We start from the raw sequence: 7,282 nt of genomic DNA, 5'->3' as shown, positions 1-7,282 counted from the left end.
CACTTAGTCATCAAAGAGCTCGTCAATACCTTAAACAAAGGAATATAAAAAAATCCACACAGTTTAGTGCGGAAGTTTATAAATGAGCGAATACCGGAAAATTTGTTATTTGACGAGCTGCTCTTGTTGTGTTGTCAGTGGGTCAGGGGTCAATGTTTATTAGTTTCTACGCACAATCAATCCGCACGCTACACTTATACTGTACGTTTCATAACATATGCCGCCTGGGGTATGCTCGGTTTCTGAAATTCTTCTTCATGCCGCAATGGTTGTTACCCTTTGAAGAGCATATGCTTCTTTATTCCCGAATCAAGTGTGACTTTTAACTACCAACAAAAATATGCAGAACCACTGACATGCGAACGGTTCCGAAGCAAGGTAACACTGTTTTTTCTATGTTCTTTAGATTACTACAACCAGGCCCTCTGGTATACAGGTGTCGCCTATCACATCGTTTCGGGATTTCTGGCTGGCCTTTTAATCTTTGGAGCTGTGTCGGTAAGTAAAGAGAATTTTAAACCTCACCTAGTTATACCAATATCTGAAAAAGTAATCAGTGTTATTTCGTGAGGAGGAAAGTTCCCTCCTCCTCAAATATAAGGCAATCTGTTTGGTAACAAATAAAGGTATTGATATGAAGAATTTGGAATTTTTTTACAAATAAACGTTTTGCAAGTTTAAAGGTGGTCTGTTGCTATCCTACTACAAGAAGGCTATTCACGCGCAAGCCCTTCTGTGCAACATTAGGCGACGAACTCGTAGTGCAGAGCCACGAGTGGGACCGATCCTGCACGCACCTCCAACTCGGAGAAAAATATCCAAACCTTTTTAAAGACGATAGTCTTTCTTGGGCTACTTAAACCCAGAAATTTTGGTCTGTCTGTATGTCTGTCTGTCCGTCTGTCTGTCTGTGACTCGATTCAGCCACCCGGCCAAATCAAAACAATGCCTGCGCAATAGTCTTATATAGTCAGAGCTAAAAATACCCGTCTATGTCCGGCGTAATGCTCATACTTGTCAACATTGTTGAAGAAGAACAAGACATAACGCAAATATGAGACAACAAATCAATACAGAAGTGATATTTGCAGTGTTCCTTTATAAAAAATCAAATATGCTGGACTTTTGCGAAATTAAATACTTCATCAACTGCAAAAAAAGAATTCAATCCGCCGTCGCCTGCTGTCACCCGCGCCACTACAGCTTCTGGCGCCATTTTAAGAAATCAACCGGCAACAGTTACGCAAGCTTCCACTAGATTGGTTTCACGTTCTGCTTGCAACGCACATGGAGTAGGGAAACGCGGCTCTATAAACGTTGAAGTAGGGCGCCTCGATGAACGCTCGTCTTCGCCGTACGGCAGCGTTCGCATCGAGACACTCGGTTTGGAGCAGTGGAACGCGGGAAATTTAAAATGATTTAAGCAAACATTTGGCGTATTTATCTTGGGAGGAGCGCGACGCAAGAGGAACATGAGAGGTGAGCGGGATCTCAGCCCGCCATCGGGCCTCTGCTCCGTGCCGGGCGCTAGAGGAAGGGGGTGTGGCTTGACCTCTTGCTCTCAAATGGGAAAACTGGTCACCCCGGAAAGACTGCCCGAGGCAGCGTAGTGTACCTTTCACTACAAAAAGGCCCACAACGAGAAGAAACGACGTGGTAAATAAATGGCGACAAAAAATTGGGCCCTTGAACTCTGTGAAGAAGGATGACCTGCAAAGTAGCCCTCCACGGATTGCACGAAACAAAACACGTTTACGACTGAGCATACTTCCTAGCCAATTACCTGAATGAAATTTGGAAGAGACCCGAGGATTATCCCAGTTCACAAATTTGATGCTGTCTTTCCCTCCCACGCCCTAGTCATCTTACTGTTTCTGCAACGCGCCAACGCAATCCACAGTACCACAGGTGACAACGGAGCGGTCACATTGGGCTGTTCGACAGCCACGTTGAACCTGACGAGAACACAACGGACATGTGATCAGCAAGAGTATGTAACCTATATCGGCGCGTGCCCCCTCCCCCCCCCACCCTTCTCTCTCTACCCGTGAAGCACATAAACCTGCATCCTGTCATCAGCGGATGCTTACAAGTGAAAAATACTGTCAAACATGTCGCTCTAAAAGTCATTTAGAAGTCGCTCTGATAGCCCTTTACTGCAATTGGTTTTCTTGTACCGTGCGTACTCCGGGAGGAAACATTTGTGAAAGTTGCGCGGGGGACACGGGATGTCCGGCGACAGAAGTTTTTTTCAAACTTTGGGGCTGTTGAATCTCCCTGGCGGGAACCGGCACACCTGTCGGCAGCAGGGGAACAGGAAGAGGAGGTTGATGCAGGGAGACGCGCGAGGCGAGCGAGCGAGGAAAAGAAGAGAATAAAGCAGTGTTGTTTGAGATCCCATGCACTAAGACGCGGATGTCGTTCTCTCTTCACGTTATATGATTTCTGGTGCCGAAACACGGGAGACGACCGACATCCGTCTGCGCTGACCATGTAGAAGTTGCGCCGTCGTCGGGGTGTTTTTCGCGGTGCCGCTACACGTCTTTTGGCTTCGGCCAACAAGCTCCTACAAGATACCGATTCGGACGCCTCAGACTTACAAGCAGCCATCGAAGACCTCGAGGAAAAGGATGCCGTGTTGAGCGAGCTGGACGCGAAGTTTGATGAACTTCTTGACGATCAGGAGTACGAAGCAGGTGCGTTAGAGTACCACGACAAAATGCGCCACGCGATCACCAAGCTTCAGTTCATGCTGAAGACCAAGAGTGTCACGCCTACAGACGTCGGCCAGCCAGGAGTGTTCCCACCGAGCGACTAATCACGTGGCATTTCTGCTGGCATTAACGGCGAATTCGACCAGGAAGCCGCGGCTCACGGCAGCTTCCGCTCTTCTACTCAGAGGGTTGCCTTGCCGAAGCTTCAGATTCCCGTCTTCTCCGGCGTGCTTCGTGAGTGGCAAGGTTTTTGGGAGCACTTCCAGGCGACTATTCACACCCATCTGGAACTGCCTAATATAGAAAAAATTAAGTATTTGAAGACGTACCTGAGCGGGGACGCCAAGAGGGCAGTTGAGTGGATACGCCTGACCGAAAGCAATTACGAGGTCGCGATCAAGGTGCTGACAGATCGTTTTGGCAGAACGGATGTTCTCGTGGATGACCGCATTGATAGCCTCCTCGCCATTGCCCCCATCGAAAGCTCGGCGCAGGTCTCGCGGCTTCGTGACCTATATAAACAGATCCTGTTTAGGACAAGTTGCCTCGAGAGCCTGGGAGTTCCTGCATCGGAGTACGCAGTAATCCTCCATCGCGTCCTCATGCACGCACTGCCTGAGGATCTGGCAGTGCTATACAGGCAACGCATGAAGAAGGCTGCAGCCGATGACTCCACCACCCCAAGGTCACGAGGCGACGAGGTCAAACGAGTACTGCGGTTCCTGCAGATAAAGGTGGAGAGCAGGGAGGAAAGCAAGGTGACGCAGAAAAGAACCACTTCGAACGCGGCATCGGTGGAGCGGCAAGCGTGCGCTAACGTCTTTCCTGAGCTTCCATCCGCCCTGGCTTTGGCTACCGGCTCATCGTCGTCAGAGCCGCGAGCATGTCCACTCTGCGAAGCGCCAGATCACGGAACCGAGGATTGCCAAGCTCAGCTGTCGGGAGAAGAGAAGCGACGAAGATTTGGAAGGAAGCGTTGTTGCTTCCGATGCGGCAAGCCAGGGCACTTGGCACGCAGCTGCTGCCTTCCCATGTGGCTTTGGTGTCGCCATTGTGCGCGACGCCACTTGTCGGTTCTCTGCGACGTGTGGACGCGGCCTAACTCGGGGGTCCCCGTGCAGCCAGCCTCTTTTGGGAGCATGAATCGGCAAATGGCGACTCCACAAGAAGAGCCGGTCACCACTGATTCTGCTAGTGGCAATTTCACGTCGTCTGTCTTGCTACAAACGGCTACGGTATGGGCATGTGGCACTGTTGACCGTGTCCTGGTCCGCCTTCTTTTTGACACCGGCAGCCAGTGAACGTTTGTGCGCAGCAACTTGGCGAACAAGCTAGAGGTTCTATCCACCGGCGTTGAGGACCTTACGGTATTCACGTTCGGCGACTCTCAGCGTTCGCGTCGGTACAGCTGCCGGAAATTGAACGTCACGCTGACTGGTCGTTTCGAGTCGAAAGAAGTAGCCCTCGATGCTCTGGAGGTTCCGGAGGTATGCACTGTAAGAAGTTCACCTATGGAACCTGCTCTAGTTTTCATACTCAGTAGCCAAAACTTGGTCATCGCGGACGAGCCTCAAGATTGCAAGGATCTGAGTCCCACTATTAGCGTCTTAGTGGGCTCTGACAATTACTGAAAGCTGGTCACAGGACTTATCGAACGTTTAACGGACAGCATGTGCGCCGTGGAGACAGTTTTTGGTTGGGTCATCCAGGAAACATACTCTAAAAGAGCTCGGTGCGGGCGACCCGATTCCAACGTCAGCGCCAAGACCCCCGCGATAGGCGATCCCGGCAAGAAGAAGCCCGTGCTGGCCGAGCGCGTGCTGGGCACCGTGAAGTGGTTCAACGTCAAGAATGGCTACGGCTTCATCAACCGCAAGGACACCCACGAGGACATCTTTGTGCACCATACTGCCATCACGCGCAACAACCCGCAAAAGATCAGGCGCAGCTTCGGCGAGGGAGAAACGGTGGAGTTCGACGTCGTCGTCGGCGAGAAGGGCCCCGAAGCGGCGAACGTTACCGGGCCTGACGGCGGGAAGCCCCTACGCCGCCGACCGGCGCCGCTTTCAACCCCACTTTTACGCGTGGCGCGCGCCGCGACGCCGTGTATCTGGGGCCCGTGACGACGGCGACGGGTACGTTACTGCGGACTCGCAGCGGCTGCAGCGGCCACCGCAGTCGCCGCCGCCTCCTGGAGGCCGCTTCCGTCCCTGGCGCTACAACTCCATCGCATTTCCTTGTCGGGAAACGTGTTGTATGTCTGCCGTCGACGACTGATCATCTCATGTAGATCATCACGGCCAACGACCTCAGACGACGACTCAACCAACAAGGTCAATTCGTCAGCCAGCTATGGATGCGATGGAGAAAAGAGTACTTGCTGCTTCTTCGCTCTGCTCATCATACTCTACCAGCTGTTCGCTCCCGGCTCCGAGTTGGCGACGTTGTCATCGTGCAGGACAACGCTTTTATGTGGGAAATCGGGCGCATCATCGACGCGTTGCCGGGAAGAGACGGAACAAGCAGGTGCACCCAGCGCGGGGGCGGGAATATGTTGAATCTCCCTGGCGGGAACCGGCACACCTGTCGGGCAGCAGGGGAAGAGGAAGAGGAGGTGGACGCGGGGAGAAGCGCGAGGCGGGCGAGCGAGTAAAAGAAGAGAATAAAGCAGTGTTGGTTGAGATTCCATGCACTAAGACGCGGATGTCGTTCTCTCTTGACGTTATAGGGGCTTTGCGCGCTTCAAAGTTTCATTGTTGTGACTGACATTTGTTTCAACAGACAAACCACAATAATGTTACCAACAGGTCAAAACAAATTTCGCGTTCTCCCGCTAACAAAAAATTCGAAAAGAATCGCAACATCGCACCTGACGCTAGATTGCCGCCTACTCTGACGCACCCTATTTCCATATCTGCGATTGTGACCAAGTTGTAAGTTATAGGTAATGTCGACCAGATGTTTGTAAATGTATCTATAACATATGTCATGTCTAGTAAAAATACTGATATGTGAAAAATGTTTTAGCTCTGTGTTTTTCTGAAAATGCGAAACTAATAAAATCACCATAAAAAAGCCCGTCTCGATATCCTAAATAGTTGGGGACACAAGACTCCTTACGAGGGTGAACACTAATATGGAAAACATGCTGCATCATTTTGTTTTAACCGAAGTTATAAGCGGCTGAAATCACGTGTTCAAGACGCGTCTCCGTGCCGTGTGCTACGCTACTGCAGCTGCTTCTTTGGCATCGCGCTTTTCTGAAAAAAAGTGTGTTTTGGCATTCTGCGGCCACACCAGTTTTTTTTTTTTTTTTTTGTCAAGCTTTCATGCCCTTCTAAAGTGAAATCCACGCTTTTTATCTTTTATATTTGCGATTTTTAACTCAACAAGCGCTAGCATAGCTATGCCTGTGGTGAAAACACGCCAAAAACGCGCCTTTCCGGCCGTAACCTTTTTTTTACCAAAATGAAGGAGCAGGGTAACAAAAAAAGATTTTCTTGGTGTATCGACTGCCGTAACTCTTATTGCAAAAATACTTTTGCATAATGTGCATAAATTTAAATACGCCCTCATAAATGTTGGGCTACTGCACAAGTCTTGTTAAAACAGCGAAGACTATGTGAATACGATTTGGCAAAAATAATTTATCCGGGACCAATTGTGATTTTCATTTATTTGATAAGTTAGCTCAATGTTTCATCGTGAATGTTCGAAATAAATATTACTTATTCGCAAGACCTGGATGAAATCGCTCCTCGTAAATACAAATTATAACTTAAGACATACTCCTTGTCGTGATCCGTAAGTACCAGCGAGTGGGTTTACGTACTGTCTTTAGGACGTCTAGATTGTGGGTAAGGCGTTATTTTATTTATTTAAACGATACTGCGGGCCACGAATGGGCGTAAGCAGGAGTGGTGCTGTTACATTGTGTTAAGACCAGTTACACAATTTCTAACGGTTTAAAGAAAACGTGTGAACAAGGCAGTACCAACGTATTAGGTACACATGTGAAAATTCAAATTTTTTTAGAAATCAAACATTTCATCAATATATTTCAACATGCTAATGGAAGAAAGAACTTCAGGGGGGAGATTGTTCCAGTCGGTTATAGTCCTGGGAAAAAAGGAATACTTCAAAGTGTTAGTGCGCACCGAGATAGGCGTGAACTTAGCGGAATGATAGTGCCTTGTAGTACGCGATGATATCGCAGGAACGTTTTTTTTTTTTACTGGCTTTAGCACGTCTGGCTCTAGGATGTCTAGGTTGTGGCTAAGGACGTCTAGCTTGTGGCTACGCAACCTTCAAAGAGTCATGAAAACCGTGTTAGTTGGCCTGAAGTGGCAAACCTGTCTCGTATACCTGGACGATGTTGCCGTATTTACCCGGTATTTCGACGAACACCTTGCAAGATTGGAGTCTGTACTTGAGGCTGTTCGCATGTCGGGGTTAACGCTGAAGCCTCAAAAGTGCCGCTTCGCGTACGAGGAACTCAATTTTTTGGGCCACGTCGTCAACGCCGAAGGAGTGCTGAGTGACCCAGCGAAGACTTCAGCCATAGCAAA

The 7,282-nt window shown here is 49.3% G+C and overlaps 1 pseudogene; it reads left to right on the top strand.

The window, feature by feature from the left end:
* Positions 1-4,384: 4,384 nt before the first annotated feature.
* On the top strand, positions 4,385-4,837 carry LOC144175648 (Y-box-binding protein 1 pseudogene; annotated as a pseudogene).
* Positions 4,838-7,282: the final 2,445 nt, after the last annotated feature.

Source organism: Haemaphysalis longicornis, unplaced genomic scaffold, assembly GCF_048455015.1.
Source record: "Haemaphysalis longicornis isolate Haplotype H1 unplaced genomic scaffold, Haemaphysalis longicornis Haplotype H1 scaffold_3, whole genome shotgun sequence".
NCBI classification, from domain to species: Eukaryota; Metazoa; Arthropoda; class Arachnida; order Ixodida; family Ixodidae; genus Haemaphysalis; species Haemaphysalis longicornis.
Note: the sequence above shows the minus strand (reverse complement) of the source record. Positions and strands in the feature narration are given on the sequence as shown.